Below are 17,861 nucleotides of genomic sequence, written 5' to 3'. Positions count from 1 at the left end.
GACAAAGATGTTGATTGCCTTGTTAAAACTGAAAGATAAATTGCCCAAATGTCCAATAATAAGATTGGTTAAGTAAATTCCAACAAGCTTGTAGCCTGACACCTTCTCACCCCCCCACTCCTCCACCCCCCACCTCCGTCCTCAACACCCCCACTGAACAACACTGTAACTTTGGCTACTTGGGAGGATCACATTTAAAGCTTGTCATGGCTACAATGGTGAATTCAAGGCCAGCCTGGGCAATTTAATGAGACTTTGTCCCCAGACGAAAAGGGAAAGAGCTGGGTTGGCTATAGTACAGAGACAGGAGTTTCTGGGCTCAATCCCCAGGACTGTTAACAAAATAAAATGCATATGCTTATATGAACACATACAAGACTTTTATGCCAGCAGAAAGACAGTTTTTATCCAGAGAGATGAGCCTGTTTTGAACAAGGCAGTGAAGTCACCAGCTTTTAGGTGTGTCAAAGTTTCATCCTGTCCCAAAGGAGCCTTTCTCAACCACAAGTGCAAATGCGATTAGGAAACCATCCTTGCCCCACAGGCGCATAACAACCATTTTCTACACACGAGTGGTAAATCTGCTGCCTCTTTGGACAGGGCACTTTACCTCGTGGATGTTAAAAGGCCGACTAGATGGCTCAGCTAGAAAAGACACTTGCCACCAAACTCTAAGGACCAGTGTTTGATTACTAAGACCCCCCAAAATGGAAGAAGAGAACCAGCTCCCACAGGTTGTCCTCTGAGCTCCACATGTGTGCTGTGGCACACGTGTCTGCGTGTACACGTATGTTCACACACACAAAATACTAAGTAAATTCAAACAAAAAAAAGAGAGAGAAACTAACCCTGGACTTTCATGGGAGCCAGCTTGAGCTGGTTGGGTTCTCTTAGTACCTTGAAGGAAGTATGTGTGTGTGTGTGGGGGGGGGCGGTTATTGAGTCCTTTTTAAGACAGGAAGCAGAAGTAAGAGCTGGTCACTATGTAGTTACACAGTCACAGGATTACAAGTAACCCTGTGAAGTAAAGGATGGGGCAACAGCCCAGTCAATGGTATCTAGCACTCAGGTTTGAGGGCCTGAGTTCAGCTCCCCCAGCACTCAGGTGAGGTCAGCAACTGTCTACAATCCCAGCCCTGGGAAGGCAGAGATCAGCAGATTCTTGTAGCTCACTGATCAGAAAGTCTAGCTTAATGAGTGAGCTTCAGGTTCAACAGAAGGCCTGTAGAGAGAATCTCATGTGTGCTGTGTAGAAGCATCACCTGCCAGTAAAAAGCAGGTGGCCCATTAGCAACAGGCAGGAAGAAGAGGGTGGACGTTCTGGGAGAAAGATGGGAACTCTGGGAGATAGTGGTGGGAGATGTTTGACCCAGACTCTGGGCTCATGAAACTGAGAAGAGAAGAAACCAGCCATGTGGTTGAACTAGTTTAATAGTTCAGTTGTGGAATAGTTTGAATGGGTTGTGTAAGTTACGAGCTAGTCAGGGCACAAGCTAAAGCTTATGGCCTAGGCATTCATTCACACATAAATAGCCTCTGAGTAGTTATTGGGGAACTGGGGTGCGGGTGGAAAAGCCTACAGTTACAGAAACCTTGTTTTGCCTCAAAAAATAAGGTGGAGGGGCAGGAGAGACGATTCAGGGGTTAAGAGCACTTCAGTTTGGCTCTTGACACCCACATGGTAAGTCACAACCATTTGTAACTCCAGTTTCAGAGATCTGATACTCTATTTATTTATTTATTTATTTTATTTTGGTTTTTTGGATTTGGTTTTTTTCGAGACAGGGTTTCTCTGTGTAGTCCTGACTGTCCTGGAGCTCACTCTGTAGATCAGGGTGGCCTCAAACTCAGAAATCTGCCTGCCTCTCCCTCCCAGAGTGCTGGGATTACAGGCATGTGCCACCACTGCCTGGTGAGATCTGATACTCTTTTCTGACCTTCAAAGGCACCAGGCACATGCACAAGGCACATACATACATGCAGACAAAACACTCACATATATAAGGTAAAATAAATAAATCTAAAAACAAAAGGTGGAGAGAAATGAGCAGAAAACACCTGATGTCAATCCACCAACATACATACATGTATACACCTACACTCACATGCACACACACACACACACACACACACACACACGGTCAGGGGCCAGAGAGACCGGGAACCTGGTGCAGTAATGCAGGCCCATGAGTCTAGCATTTAGAAGTGGAGGAGGAAATTCGAGGCCATTTTGGGCCATGTAGCAAATTCAAGATTTGGCTTCATGGCCTCATGAGACCCTATCTCAAAGACAACAACAACAAAACGAGCAAACAACAATAAACAAAACACTGGGTGGTCATGAGCTAATAGGACAGAAAGCTCAGGGCTTTGGGAGCAAGCACATTTTGTCTGGGAGAAGCTTCTGGGCAGGCAAATTCCATTTTATCACCCCCTCTCACTGATGATGACGCATGCTTGTCCTCATTCTGACCAGGCATGGGCTCCCTTAACCGCAGAATGGAAAGTATCTAAGATTACATAAAGTATTACAAAATATAAGATGTGTTTATTTTTTAAAGATTTACTTATGTATATGACTGCTTTATCTGCATGTCTGCCCGCATACCAAAAAGAACATCAGATCCCATTATAGATGGTTGTGAGCCACCATGTGGTTGCTGGGACTTGAACTCAGGACCTCTCAAAGAGTAGACAGTGCTCTTAATTGCTGGGCCATCTCTCCAGTCTCTATTCGTTTATTTTTGACTTTTTTTTTTTTTTTGAGTTAGGGTCTCAAGTATCCCATGCTGACCTTTAAGTGGCTATAAGCTCAGACTGACCTTGAACTTCTGATCCTCCTGTCTTTACCTCTAGAATCCTGAGACTACAGGCTTATACTGCTGTGTCTGTTTTCATGCACTGCTGGGGACTGAACCCAGGGTTTCAGGCATGTTGCACAAACATTCTATCTATTGAAAGATATCCCCAGCTCTATTATAAAATAGTCTAGGCTTTGAGGCTAGAACTGTAAGAAAAATCTCAAGAGAAGTCTCATAGTCATGTAGTTATCTATTACTTTTTAATAATAACTGCTATTACTGGGTACTGGGCCAATCAGTAGGCTAAACAATTTGCATGTCTTATCTCTTTTAGTTTTCAAAGCTGCCTGTGCATACAGTAGCTACGTTATTACCAGCATTTTTTTTTTTTAAGATGGAAAAAAAACCTAAGGCACAGAGAGCCTGGGTACTGTACCTTGCCCGAGGTCACATGACTAGCCTGTGGCCGAGCGTAGAGTTGAGCTAAGGTCTGTCTGTTTGGTGCCAGGTAACAGACGTGGCGCTCACAGTCCAGCTGATTCCAGCCGGAATGATAGTGGAGGCCTTTGTGAAACAGAAAGACCTTGACGACTGGAGAAGACTTGACCTTGGAACAGGAGACATTTCATGCTGAGAGAAGATTGGGAGGAAGGCCCTGCAGCAGGAGACAGAGTTTTATTCCGTGAGCTTTGGAGAACTGGGGTTTCTGAGGGATAATGACCAGATTTGTGTTAAAGATCACTTACAGGGCACTTAGAGAGGAGAGAGAGGGGCTGGAGAGGTGGCACAGTGGTTAAGAGCACCGACTGCTCTTCCAAAGGTCCTGAGTTCAAATCCCAGCAACCACATGGTGGCTCACAACCATCCATAATGAGATCTGACACCCTCTTCTGTTGTGTCTGAGGACAGCTACAGGGTACTTACATATAATAAATAAATAAATCCTTTAAAAAAAAAAAAGAAAGAAAGGAGAGAGAATGGGCAAACATTAGCCTCTGTGCTGATTAGTTTTTGCCAACATGACACAAACTAGAATCATCCTGTAGCAGGCCACCAGACCTTAGCACGACAGACTCCATGACAGAAGTACCACTCAGGTTATAAAACTCAGCATGGACATAACATCACTAGTCAAAATGAAAATGAAGACCTAATCCATCAAAGTCCATGGTTCTGGGAAAGTCTCTGAATGTACTCATCTTGCTGTTTAGCTTCTGTACTTCTGCTTCTGGCTAACTGGGGTATGTCAACCCACGACATGGTTTTTATGCTTAAAAGCTCACCCCTAGAAAGGCTTTGTACACTGGGATTCCGAGAACTCAGTGTAGTAGCTGGCCAGCTAATAAAGACTTCCTATTTGCTTAAACCCATGTCTGAGCAGTCTTCTCTGTTGGATACCTCACAACCTTTCAGGAAGAGAAAAACTCGACTGAGGAATTGCTTCCATCTGATTGGCCCATGGGCGTGTCTATGGGGGCATTTTCTTGATTGCTACTTGCTGTAGAAGGACCCAACCCACTGTGGGTGGTGCTACCTTGGATGTCAACCCGGGCTGTCTAAGAAAGAGCTGAGCAAGCCAAGAGGAATAAGCCAGGGATGCTCCCACCCGCTGCAGTCTCTGTCTTAAGCGCCTGTCTCCGGTTCCTACCCTGCCTTTCTTCAGTGTTAGGTTGCAAGTTATAAGAGAAAACAAACCCTTTGCTCTTCAACTTGCTTTTGGTCAGCATTTTTATCACAACATCAAAGAAGCAAAATAGAACTACCTCTCAAAGCAGTCCGAACCCCAATCCCCAGCACCCTGGGTCAGGCTCCATTTTTTTTTTTTTTTTTTTTTTATAAAACTGCAACACAAAGAGGTTGGGTAGTATCCCCAGCACCACATAAACCAGTACAGTGAGGCATATCTCTGATCCCAGAATTGGGGAGGTAGAAAAAGAGAAACAAAACAAAACAATACTTCCCCATGCATAGATACACACACACACCACGCACAGACTCAGATATGCAGGGATACACACACACACACACACACACACACACACCTGAGGGACTGTAACATAATAACTATGTTATTCTACAAGCCGCTCAAATTGTGGCAATTGTTATAGCAACAATAGGAAAGGCATTGAATATCTCTGTATGTATACACAGAATACACTATGAATAGTGTGGATAGTAGAAACAGATTCTGACCACAAGCAAAAAAGGAATTCATTGAGAAGATACAATTGTACAACCACAGGGCTCAGCAGTGACAGGAGCCAGAGGAACCTGGTGGGAGGAAGGAGTGAACGGCACTGAAGGGAACCTTTTCTCTCTGCCCCAGCTCCCCCCCCTACCCCCCGCCAGAGGGGACCTCCTTTAGAGTGACACTCTTGCATCTTCATTTCATCTCCTTGTTCCTCCCAGAGGAGGAAGAATGACACAGAATCTGATGAGTGAATTTCCAGAGAATCAGCTGAACTTGAGATTTTAGGTACCCACCCATTCACCAAGCCCCAAACCTCATTCCTAGAGATAAGGTCTTGTTATATCGATAGCCCAGGCTGGCCTTGAACTTCTAGGCTCAAGTAGTTCTCCTGCCTCAGCCTCCGAGTAGCTGTCTGGAACATAGAGCCTAGCTAGAAATATAATGTTTCTAGCATTATCTGGGTCTGAGTGGAGAAGTACAATTTTAATATCCAACCTTGTCACTCCATGTCTACTGGTGAAGATGCATTACGAGCAGCTTTTCCGGTATAAAAACAGCATGCTGAACCCCTGTTCTTACTCCCATGGCTGTCCATCACTTGCTTGGGACAAAACTTGGATGAGGCTACCCTGTCCAAATCCAACAATTTCTTATGACCCATTCCACACTTTCTGTTATTGCAGATTTGTCTTAGCTGGACTCTCCTTTTCATCTCTTGGCGAAAGCAGAGAAGATTTTGATTTATGGTTCCCTCGAGACTCCAGGGAATAGAAAAAGTGGTCCCCCAAAATCATATGTGTGGTAGATTCCCAAATAAGAGGAAAAAGGTGTCAGCAGATACACATAACAGATATCCTCAACAGGAAATCACGAAGGTCCAGGAGAAAGGTAATGAGGGCCTAGACTATGGTGGGAGAATGAATGGAATTTGACTCTAGACCAGATGAGGGTGATGCGAAACCAAACGGGTCTTGTTGTTAAGGAGATACATTGTTTGTTCGTTTAAGATTTATTTATTTTATATATATGAGTACACTGTAGATGTTTATAGACACACCAGAAGTCACTGGATACCATTACAGATGGTTGTGAGACACCATGTGGTTGCTGAAAACTGAACTCAGGACCTCTTAACCGCTCCTCTTTTTTGGTTTGGTTTTTCAAGACAGGGTTTCTCTGTGTAGCCCTGGCTGTCCTGTAACTCACTCTGTAGACCAGGCTGGACTCGAACTCAGAAATTCACCTGCCTCTGCCTCCACCGCCCAGCTTTAACTGCTGCTCTCAATGGCTGAACCATCTCTCCAGCCCAGGAAACACATTGTTGTACATTGTTACAAAGTCTCCATTCCTTACAAGAACAAGTCACTGTTTCCTAAACCGAATGTATCCTGCAAACCATGTTTTGTAACTTATGCTGAACTTGTAAGCCCAAGATGTAGCCCCACCCCTTTGCCTTGCTAAACTCCTGAACGCCTGTGATGACTCCCCCTCCACACCATGTATTCTTGTGCTCATCTGCCCCACAGGCAGCCTTGAGCCCTGAGTCCCCACTCTACTGTTCAGGTGCTAACAGCTAATGATGTCAACAGGCATCTTCTATCAACCCTAACCCTTCCCCATAAAAGGGACCTCAATAGCTAGTGATGGGCTGCTCTCTTATATCCTGATTTAGGATAAGGCAGTCATCTGGTCAGTCTAAATAAAGCTTGCTTAACCAAAATGTCATAAAAATGGTTTTTTGTTGGTCTAACTGGTAAGTCCTAATATTAGGTACCAGTGACTTGGGCAGTGCCATTCATATTCATATTCATAGTTATATAGCTCAATGGTAGAATATAGTGTATGTAAGGCCCTTGATTTACTCTCCAGCATGGAAAATAATCATTATCTCCATTAACTGATTGAGTCTTTAAAAAAAAAAACTTTCAAACCAATTAGTTTTAAAATATTTTTAGGGGTTGGAGAGATGGCTCAGTGGTTAAGAGCACTGACTGCTCTTCTGAAGGTCTTGAGTTCAAATTCGAGCAACCACGTGGTGGCTCACAACCATCCATAATGAGATCTGATATCCTCTTTTTTTTTTGTTTGTTTGTTTGTTTGTTTGTTTGTTTGTTTTTGGATTTGTCGAGACAGGGTTTCTCTGTATAGCCCTGGCTGTCCTGGAACTCACTCTGTAGACCAGGCTGGCCTTGAACTCAGAAATCCACCTGCCTCTGCCTCCCAGAGTGCTGGGATTACAGGCGTGCGCCACCACCGCCCAGCCCCTGATGTCCTCTTCTGGGGTGTCTGAAGACAGCTACAGTGTACTTACACATAATAAATAAATAAATCTTAAAAAAGAAAACATTTTTAGATTTATTTATTTTATGCATTAGGCCACTTAAGAGATTTGAGACTAGAGCTTCCTGGGGGCTAAGAGACGTTCTATGGTCCAAACTACATCCTCAGCCCTGACTTTTTTTTTTTTTACATTTTTAAGCAACATACTATAACATTTTAAGGCAACAAGAAACAAACCATCCAATATTGGCAACCACTATTCTAAAGTTATTACATGTGGCACTGAGGAGGTGGTTCACAAAGTTAAAGTGCTTGTTCTGAGTTGGATTCCTGGAACCCACAATAGCAATACACACACACACACACACACACACACACACACACACACACAGACACACACACACAGACACACACACAGACACACACACATACACACACACACACACAATTTAAAAATAACAATAAGCCAGGCAGTGATGGCTCACACCTTCAGTCCTAGTACTTGAGAAGCTGAGGCAGGTGGATCTCTGTGAGTTTGAGGCCAGCCTGATCTACAGATCTCTAGGAGAGCCAAGGGTAGATACACAAATAAAACCTGTCTTGAAAAGTTTAATTAATTAATTAATTAATTAATAAAAATACTGGGCTGGAGAGATGGCTCAGTGATTAAGCACTGGCTGGCCTTCCAGAGAATCCAGGTTTAAATCCCAGAGCCACATGATAGTTACAACCATCTCTAACTCTATTTTCTTGGCTTCTGATACCACCTCCTCTGGTCTCCACAGGCACTGTGTTCACAAAACATACATTAAAAAGGAAAAGAAAGCCAAGCCAGGCGGTGGTGGCACACGCCTGTAATCCCAGCACTTGGGAGGCAGAGGCAGGCGGATTTCTGAGTTCGAGGCCAGCCTGGTCTACAGAGTAAGTTCCAGGACAGCCAGGGCTATACAGAGAAACCCTGTCTCGGGGGGGGGGGGGGGGGGGACCCAAATCTAAAAAAACCAAAAAACCAAACCAAACCAAAAAAAAAAAAAAAAAAAAAAAGGAAAAGCCAGGCATGGCGGTGCATAGTGTAGCGCCCAGGTCTTGGGAGGCGAGGCAGGTAGAGCTCTGTGAGTTCACTTCTAGGCTAACCCGGCTACCTAGTGACAGCCTGTGTCAAAAGTTAAGATTAAAATCATGTAAGCACAACAGCCATGTGGAAATGTGTGCAATTTTATTTTTAAACAAGATGTTTTATATTAATGACTAAAAGATTTAAAAACCCAGGCATGGTAGTGCATGGCTGTAATCATAATCCTAGGATATCAAAAGCAGAGTCAGGCAGAGCAGGAGTGCAAGGTTGCTGGGCGGTGGTGGCACACACCTGTAATCCCAGCACTTTGGAGGCAGAGGCAGGCAGATTTCTGAGTTCGAGGCCATCCTGGTCTACAGAGTGAATTCCAGGGCAGCCAGGGCTACACAGAGAAACCCTGTCTAGAAAAAAAAAAAAAAAGGTCAGCCTTAGTTACCATAAGGTGTTGAAAGCCAGCCTAGACATCCTGAGATTCTAACTTAAAATAAAACAACGAAAAGTCTAGTGATAAGCCTGGGCTGGGGAAGTGCAGGCTGTGAAGAGACGACAGTGGAGGGGCCGCTAACTCAGCTTTGAGGTGAAATTCCATCTACAGGCCATGAAGCTAGGGAAGACTCGCATAGAGAGAGAAGTTTATTCCAAAGCAGTGTTTGAAGTTCTACAGCCAAGAGAGAGGCTGGCGACAAAGTGCTTCTGCACACGCCTCACAGTTAATGGAGACTGATCCCAGGAGCCTGTGTAAGGAAGAGGACCAGACTCACACAAGCATCATGTCGTGTGCCTGGTGACATGGTCCCACAGTCCCGACAGTACATGTACCTGGCAACTGTGTTTGGTTCCCAGAATCCACTTAGAGGTGGAGAGAACCAACTCCACAAACTTGTCTTTGACTCCACATATGCACATGGGTGCTCCTGTGCACACACACACACAAAAACAACAACAACAATAATAATAGCAAAGCAACAACAACAACAATAATCATAATCATAATACAAGCCAAAAGAGACTGTGGAAAGTTAAGAGGAAGCACTTCCCCAGGAGAGGTGTGTCTTCCTGTTGTGAGAATCCTCTATTGCTAGCAACTTGGTAGAAAACAGTGATTTTTCCCTCTACTGAAGTGGAATGAACAGTAGCTAGGTGTGGTAGAGTAATCCTAGCACTTCCCTGGACAAGGTTGAGGCTGGAGGATGGCTGTTGAGTTTGAGGTCTCAGTCAGGGCTACAAGCAAACTGAAAAACCAAAGGCAGAATTTTGCAACAGGAGAGTGAGCACACGCCCGGTGGCCACCAGGACATTTCTGCCCGCGACTTTGATCCTTGAGAGAGAGCCATCTGGGGGTGTTGCCTACACGGTGGAGGTTAGAGTTCAGCCACAGCCAGTAGCTGGTGACCTCTGCCAGCATTTTGGCAACATTTTTGCTTTCGGTTCCTGCCTGGGCTTGTAACTCCCGAGAGCCCCACATTGTTGAGGAAATTTCTCAACGGTTCAGTTTGATCCCCAAGCACGCTGACTGTTGCAAAGCTAAGAATTCAGTCTGGTGAGAGTTACAACCTGAGGTGGTTAGGAAAGAAAACCGTAAAGGGCGGGGCCCTTCTAGAATGTACCCTGCAGGATACTGGGTGAAGGCTTTGCTTTCCAGTGCCTGAGGAGAAAGTGCCTGTCTTTGGGATCTCTCTCTCTCTCTCTCTCTCTCTCTCTCATCTCTCTCTCTCTCTCTCTCTCACGCGCGCGCACACGTGCTGAAGAAATGCTGAAGTTCAACAGCTGCCTTGGGACCCCAGGGAGCTCCCCAGTCGACCCCAGTCGAGACTCAGAGAGAAGCTGGCGGATGGCCTTGAACTGCTGAAATAAACAACCTGGTATCCCCTTCATCTGGATTTCTTGTGATGGAATCTTAGCCCTGACACCAAGCAATGTTTATTTCTGTGTTCAGGAGCCTGTGGCTAGGAGCACCTTTGGCTGTCCTGGAGCTCACTCCATAGACCAGGCTGGCCTCAAACTTAGAAATCTGCCTGCCTCTGCCTCCAAAATGCTGGGATTAAAGGTGTGCGCCGCCACTGCCCGGCTAGGTAACGTTTGCTGCAATAAAACACCATGACCAAAAAGCAAGTTGGGGAGGAAAGGGTTTATTCGACTTACACTTCTACATCATAATTCATCATCAAAGGAAGTCAGGGCAGGAACTCAGTGGAACAGGAACCTGGAGGCAGGAGCTGATGCACAGGCTGTGAAGGGTGCTGCTCACTGGTTTGCTCCCCATGGCTTGCTCAGCCTGCTTTCTTATAGAGCCCAGGACCATCAGTCCAGGGGTGGCTCCACCCACAAGGGTTAGGCCCTCCCCCAACAAACCCTGATGAGGAAAGTGCTCTGCAGGCTTGCCTACAATCAGATCTTAGGGAGGGAGGCATTTTCTTAAGAGAAGGCCCTCCTCTCAGATGGCTTCAGCTTGTATCACACTGATGTAAAACTATCTTGCATTGCAACACTGTAAGACAGGCCATCTTTCTGGACCTGCTTCCTTGTGCAGAACAGGGTTAATGCAGGAATTGCTGGATTAAAAATACATGTACATGAGGCAGTGCTCTGCTTATGCTTAGCATAAATATTGTCTATGTTACTTTTACCAAAGCTTGGGAGCTGAGGCAGGAGCAATGTCTTGAGTTCAAGGCCAGCCTGGACTAGAGTGAGTTTTTTGTTTTTTTTTTTGGTTTTTTGGTTTTTTGGTTTTTTGGATTTGGTTTTTTTGAGACACCGTTTCTCTGCATAGCCCTGGCTGTCCTGGAACTCACTCTGTAGACCAGGCTGGCCTCGAACTCAGAAATCCACCTGCCTCTGCCTCCCAGAGTGCTGGGATTACAGGTGTGTGCCACCACTGCCCAGCTGCTTCTGTCTTAAAAAACAAAACAAAACAACCCCCCCCCCCAAAAAAAACCCAAACCAAAACAAAAACAGTTATAGCCTGGGTAGCTGTGGTGATGGTATACACGCCTTTAATTTCAGTTCTGGGGAGGCAAAGGCAGGTAGATTTCTGTGAGTTTGAGGTCAGCCTCGTCTACAGGGTGAGTTCCAGGACAGTCAGAGCTATCTAAACAAGAAACCACAACCAAACAGGTAGGTGGGCCGATATAATAAACATATCACACACTTGTATGAAAATATCATAATGGTTCTTTATAATGTCTGTATATGATTCTGTGACTTTAAATTGGATTGCTTGAAGGATGTAGTCCATAACAAAGTTTAGAGATAAGCAAAGTTTAAAAGATAAGTAAAATTTGGCCAGAGAGATGTCTCAATGTTTAAGAGAACCTGATGTTCTTACAGATCATCAGTATTCAGTTCTCAGCACCCATGTGGTGGCTTGTAACACACACCCACTTGTAACTCCGGTTCCTGGGGATCCCACACCCTCTTCTTGACACCTTGCATACCAAGCACACATGTGGTGTACATACAAACATACATGCAGGCGAGGCACTCACACACAAACATAAAAATAAATCGTTTAAAAAAAAACAAGTAAAAATTAAAAAAAAAACCCAAACAATCAAACAAACTCAACTAGCCAAACAAACACACACACACACACAAAATCTACTGAGCTGATACATTTTCCCTCAGAGAAGGTAGAGAGGAGAATGAAAATGTAAATTCGGGGAGCTAACTTGGGAACAAAGAGATGTCTGAGCCAAGGGCTCAGGGGATGAATACAGAGGAAGCCTGACATTTTATTACACCCACTGCACCTGTTCCATCAGAACTTGATTGACTGCTCGATTGCTTAAAAAAAAAAAAAACCTCTGTAACTATGGGTTTGTGTGGGAGTATGTGTGTGTGTAATTGTGTCTGTGAGTGTTTCTATGTATTTGTGTGTGCATGAGTGATTGTGTGTTTCTCTGTATTTGTGTGTATGTATGAGTGATTGTGTGATTGTGTGTTTCTCTGTATTTGTGTGTATGTATTTGTACCTATCTGTGTGTGTGTTTGTATGAATCTGTGTGTGTATTAGTGAGTGTATGTGCACTTCACCCATGGAACTGTGTCCCTAGCCACATACATACATACATACATACATACATACATTGTATATCATTTATTTTGTCTTTGTTTTTAGACAGGGCCCCACTGGAATTCCCTATAGACCACACTGACCTCAAACTTGCAGCAGTCCCCCTGCCTCAGATTCCTGAGTGCTGGGATTATAGGCATGCACCACTATGTCTAGCTTTGAAGTCTGATTTTTAACTTTCTCCTCTGTGAGGCTCTCCTGGGCTCTTGACCCGCAGTCCCGTATCCCGAGCTAGTTCCCTGATGTTCCGGCCCCTGGAGCTCACCCTTTCTCTCTAGTGTTCCTGGTATCTTGCCCTTGTGTTCTTATGTGTCTGCAACCTCAGACCATGAAAGCCTCAAAGCACAGCTTTCTCGACTGGACCTTCTGCCCCTAATCTGCTAGTTAATTCTGCTCATTATCAAGAGTAAAGACTATCGATTGTTGCCAAACAAGCCAGATAGATGTCTGTCTATCTGGCTTGCAATGATGAAGGAATGCTACCAAGACCAAAGAGAGAGCCAGCTGAAGGCGTGTTCCAGAGCTTCCGCTGCAATGAGAAATAACCCTTAAGATCAGAAGGTTAGTCGCCAGCTGCGGGTTAGTTACAGTTCTGTGGCAAAACAGGGATTCCAACCGAGGGGGCAACTTCCAGAACCCTGTGGATCTCAGGGGAGAAGGAAAGGTCCGTGACATGCAGAAGTTGGCTCTCTGAACACTGGGAAATACTTTTCCTGTGGAAGAGGCTGGGTGTTGAACAGTTACTGACAAGCACCACACTGGGAAGAGACAACTGTGTGTGATTTTATATTGGTCCTCAAAGCTTCCACTAGAAGTGGCACGGGTCAGTGACGTGGCACTGGTCACGTGCTCTCACAGTCGACCAGTCAGAGCAGGGTTTGTGGCCACACTGCTGTCAGAAGGGCTGAGGTGGTATTTTTTCCATTGAGGGGGACTCCTTGGGAGTAGCAATGAGTTCTCAGGAACAAGCTATAGTGTGCCTTCCCGGTGGTCAGGGGTTGAGAGCTGAGAAAAACCCCTCGGAATGACAAGCCTGTCGCCTTTAACAATGGACTGGCATTGCATGGTGGGACACTTTGGAGGCAGAAGCAGGTAGATCTCTGAATTCAAGACCAGCCTGTTCTACAGAGCAAGTTCCAGTACAGCCAGAGCTACACAGAGAACCACTGTATCAAAAAAAACAACAAAGTGTCTCTGTCTCTTTGTTTCTCTCTCTCTCTCCCCTCCTCCCCCTCTCTCTTCCCTCTTTCCTCTCTTTCCCCTCCCCTTTTCTCTTCCCCCCCCCTTCCCATCGTTACTCTCCTGGCCTCAGTCCTTGGGACCAATGAACTTGGCTGAGAGCAGCTTTCCAATAAACCTACATTTAATATAATCTAAACAAAAACAAAATAGCAAAACCAACCAACCAACCAACTAACTAACCAAGTAACCACTCACCCACCCACCCACCCAACCAAAGAACAGCAATGAATTAGGGTCAGTTTAAGGGGTTGTTAGGGCTTTCATACAGCAATCAAAGCTCAGCATAGTTTAATTTTACCAAGTGTGTACCAAGCTCAGCCCACTGCATATGATGTCATTGAGTCCACTGCATATGATGTCATTGAGTCCACTGCATATGATGTCATTGAGTCGTCTGCATCATCAGCGCTGATGTCCTATTTCCATGCCCTGTTGCTTCGATAAAATACTCTGACAGAGTAGGAGGTAGGAGGGAACAGGCTCTTTCTAGCTCCCACCTCGGGGTTGCAGCCCACGTCAACAGGAAAGTATCCATCACAGCACAGTCCAGAGCAGAGAGGACATGACGGCATGCGTGCCCACTATTCTGCTCACTCTTATATAATTCCGGACCCAACCCTAGGGAATGGCGCCGCCCGCAGGGGTCTGGCTCCTCCCACATCAATGAATGTAATCAAGATAATTCCCCACAGACAGCCTCACAGGCCAACCTGAGCCATACAGTCCCTCACTGAGATTATCTTCCCAGGGAATTTTAGATGGTTGACAAGGAAAACCAACCTTCCCAGTTGTGCTTTTTCTGCAATGAGTGGGGAAACTGAGGCTCAGTGTGGATAAGGGGCTTGTTTAAAAGTCACATCACATACTTACCTGGCAAGGGAGAAACCATGATCAGGAAGGTGGTTTTCCCAGGGTGAGGCTCACACATTGCACTTGGGGTGTCCTGACCCCTGCCATTTCCCCAAATGCAGGAAACTCGATAGCATAATTTGTGGTAGTTGGGGAGCTGTGTCCGTGTGTTCCCCTGGGAGGGAAAAAGTCACATCACTAGTGAAATCACATTTATTTTTTGTGGCAACCAGTTTCATTTTTTTTTCCACAAACATTTTCTGTCTTCCGCGTAGGACGATCACGAACCTTCTTTCTGTTGGACGTTGGTGAGGGCATGTGACTTACTTTGGCCAATGGGATGTGAGCAGGGAGAGCTGCCGAGTAAGGCTTCAGATCGAAACTACTAGGGCTGGAGCACCAGCACTTGGGAGACAGAGGCAGGTGGCTTTCTGAGTTTGAGGCCAGACTGGTCTACAGAGTGAGTTCCAGGACAGCCAGGGCTATACAGAGAAAAGGGGTGGGGGTGGGGGCTGGTGAGTTGGTTCAGCGGTTAAGAGCACAGAGTGCTCTTCCAGAGGTCCTGAGTTCAAATCCCAGTAACCACATGATGGCTCACAACCATCGGTAATGAGATCTGACGCCCTCTTCTGGTGTGTCTGAAGACAGCTATAGTGTATTTACCTATAATAATAAATAAAACCTAAAAAAAGAAAGAAAGAAAATACTGGGAAGGATTCCTGTGTTTCCTTTTCCCTCCATCTGTAGACACAGAAACTCCATGAACCTAAGAAAAACCATGGTGAACAGACACTCTGAGTCCAAGCACATGACCATAAAGTCACTCTTTATGGTCAAAGCAGGGATTTTATTTTGTTGTTTTAGGCTACTGAGAAATTCCCCGTAGTTGCTGTTGTTGTTGTTTGACACAGGGTCACATAGCTTGGTCTGACCTGGAACTTGCTAGGTGGCTAAGGATGACCTTGGACTCCTGATCTTCCTGTCTCCATCTCCCGGATGCTGGGGCCACTGTTGTGCACCACCACACTTAGTCCGTCTGTCTGTTACTAGAGGCAGAACTCAGTCTGTCCTAACCGAATCTCTCTCTCTCTCTCTCTGTCTCTCTCTCTCTCTCTGTCTCTCGGGTTGGAACAAACAGGACAGGATGCTTTTGTCCAGTGGTTAAGATCTGTTTGCCTGGGGCTGGTGAGATGGCTCAGTGGTTAAGAGCACCGACTGCTTTTCTGAAGGTCCTGAGTTCAAATCCCAGCAACCACATGGTGGCTCACAACCATCTGTAATGGGATCTGACTCCCTCTTCTGGAGTGTCTGAAGATAGCTACAGTGTACTTATAATAAATAAATAAATCTTTTAAAAAAAAAAAAAGATCTGTTTGCCTTGGCCACTTGGGTATGGACATGCCGTTCCAAAAGCTTTGCAGATTGGGCTCCTGCTGCCACCACAGACCATCTTGATTTCACCTGACAGGCAGCGTGCTTCCTTTTGTGCCTGCCAGGCCTGGCGGGTCTTTCCCATTTGTGTAACCTATTTCCTGTTCCTTTGTCACCCAGACCACAGCAATGAGATGTGGTTTTCTCAAGAACTGACTAAAGCTCAGACCACCTGAACAATTAGGCCATTCACTACCATTCTGAGGTCACTGTGGCCAGACTGGTAGTTCCATAAAAGCTGCCAGCCTTCACACACACACACACACACACACACACACACACACGCGTGTGCGCGCCAACCAAAATAAAACCAAACACTTTTATACTATTAGCAGCAACTGTTAAACAAAGGATAATTCAATGACACTTGGCAAGGCCAACTTTGTTCAGGATGACTGTGAGAAGTAAAGGGACCAACCTGGTGGCGTGTCAGAGTGTCACAGGTGTGTGTAGGTGGGTAGGGTGAATAAGAGATTAGGCTCTCATGAGCATGAACAACTGAAGAAATATGGGGCTTCTGGACAGGAAATTACCAAGAGGAAACCTCCAGGGTTGGGGGTATTCCTTCTAAGTGACCAAACAGGATTCTTGCTGAAAAATAGTCTAGGAGGATCAGATGTTGGGGTCGTGGAGAAAGAGGAACTGATCAAGGACATTCAGAACTCTGGGATGAGGAAGTTCTTACTGACTTATGGTTCTTTGCCGAAACTGGCTTTTCCAGGGAAGTTCACAGATAGACCTAGTAGAAGTTACAGAACTTTGATTCTACCTGAGCCAAGCAAAGGATCCTGTCACAATGGACACACACTCAAATGGGGGAGATCCTGTTTATGGAACACAGCCTGGGAGGAAACCCCTGTGGAAAGCACCAGAGGGTAGACTGGAAATGGCAACAGAGCTGGGGACAATGGGTGGGAAGAGCTCTTGGCACTGGGAGGTCGGAGTGTTGTGGTTCCTGAGACAGGGGATTCATTTGAAGCAAGTGAACAGGGGAGCTTAGACCTTGTGATTAATGAAGTGTCCACTCATTCTTTTCACTTATTCAATTGTTTGATGGCTACTTATCCTTTTTTTTAAAAAAATTATCTATTTTTTATGTATGTAAGTATACTATCACTGTCTTCCGACACCAGAAGAGGGCATCAGATCTCATCACAGATGATTGTAAGCCACCATGTAGCTGCTGGGAATTGAACTCAGGACCTTTGGAAGAGCAGTCAGTGCTCTTAACCACTGAGCCATCTCTCCATCCTGATGGCTACTTTTCTTATTGGCATAGTTTTTCATACAGGGTTTCATTGTATAGCCCAGGTTAGTCTAGGCTAACTCACTAAGCAAGTCTCAAATTCCCAACACTCCTCAGCCTTCTGGGTGCTGGGATTCCAGAAATGCACCACTGCTTCCAGCATGAGCAGGTTCTTCTTTCTTTTCTTTTCTTTCTTTCTTTCTTTCTTTCTTTCTTTCTTTCTTTCTTTCTTTCTTTCTTTCTTTCTTTCTTTCTTTCTTTCTTTCTTTCTTTCTTTCTTCCTTCTTTCCTTCCTTCCTTTCTTCCTTTCTTTCTTTCTTTCTTTCTTTCTTTCTTTCTTTCTTTCTTTCTTTCTTTCTTTCTTTCTTTTGGTTTTTGGTTTTTTTCGAGAGACAGGGTTTCTTTGGGTAGCCCTAGCTATCCTGGAACTCACTTTGTAGACCAGGCTGGCCTTGAACTCAGAAATCTGCCTGTCTCTGCCTCCCAAGTGCTGGGTTTCTTTTCTTTCTTAAAAAGTATTTAAAAGGTTTATTTCTAGTTGTGTGTTTAAGCATGTATTCCACATGAGCACAAGTACCCTGAGAAGCCAGCAGAGAGTGTGGAATCCTTTAGGGTTACAGTGATCGTGAGCTACCATGCTGGGAACTGAACCACACCCTCTGGAAGAAAACAAA

The 17,861-nt window shown here is 45.2% G+C and overlaps 1 non-coding gene across 1 annotated transcript; it reads left to right on the top strand.

Annotated features, from left to right (window-relative positions):
- Positions 1–14,523: 14,523 nt before the first annotated feature.
- Positions 14,524–14,688, top strand: LOC127681822 (U1 spliceosomal RNA). Its single transcript, XR_007977183.1, has one exon. It is a non-coding gene; the product is annotated as a U1 spliceosomal RNA (small nuclear RNA).
- Positions 14,689–17,861: the final 3,173 nt, after the last annotated feature.

Source organism: Apodemus sylvaticus, chromosome 3 (genome assembly GCF_947179515.1).
Source record: "Apodemus sylvaticus chromosome 3, mApoSyl1.1, whole genome shotgun sequence".
Classification (NCBI taxonomy): Eukaryota; Metazoa; Chordata; class Mammalia; order Rodentia; family Muridae; genus Apodemus; species Apodemus sylvaticus.
The sequence above is the reverse complement of the archived record's forward strand: the minus strand, read 5'-3'. Positions and strand labels throughout refer to the sequence as shown.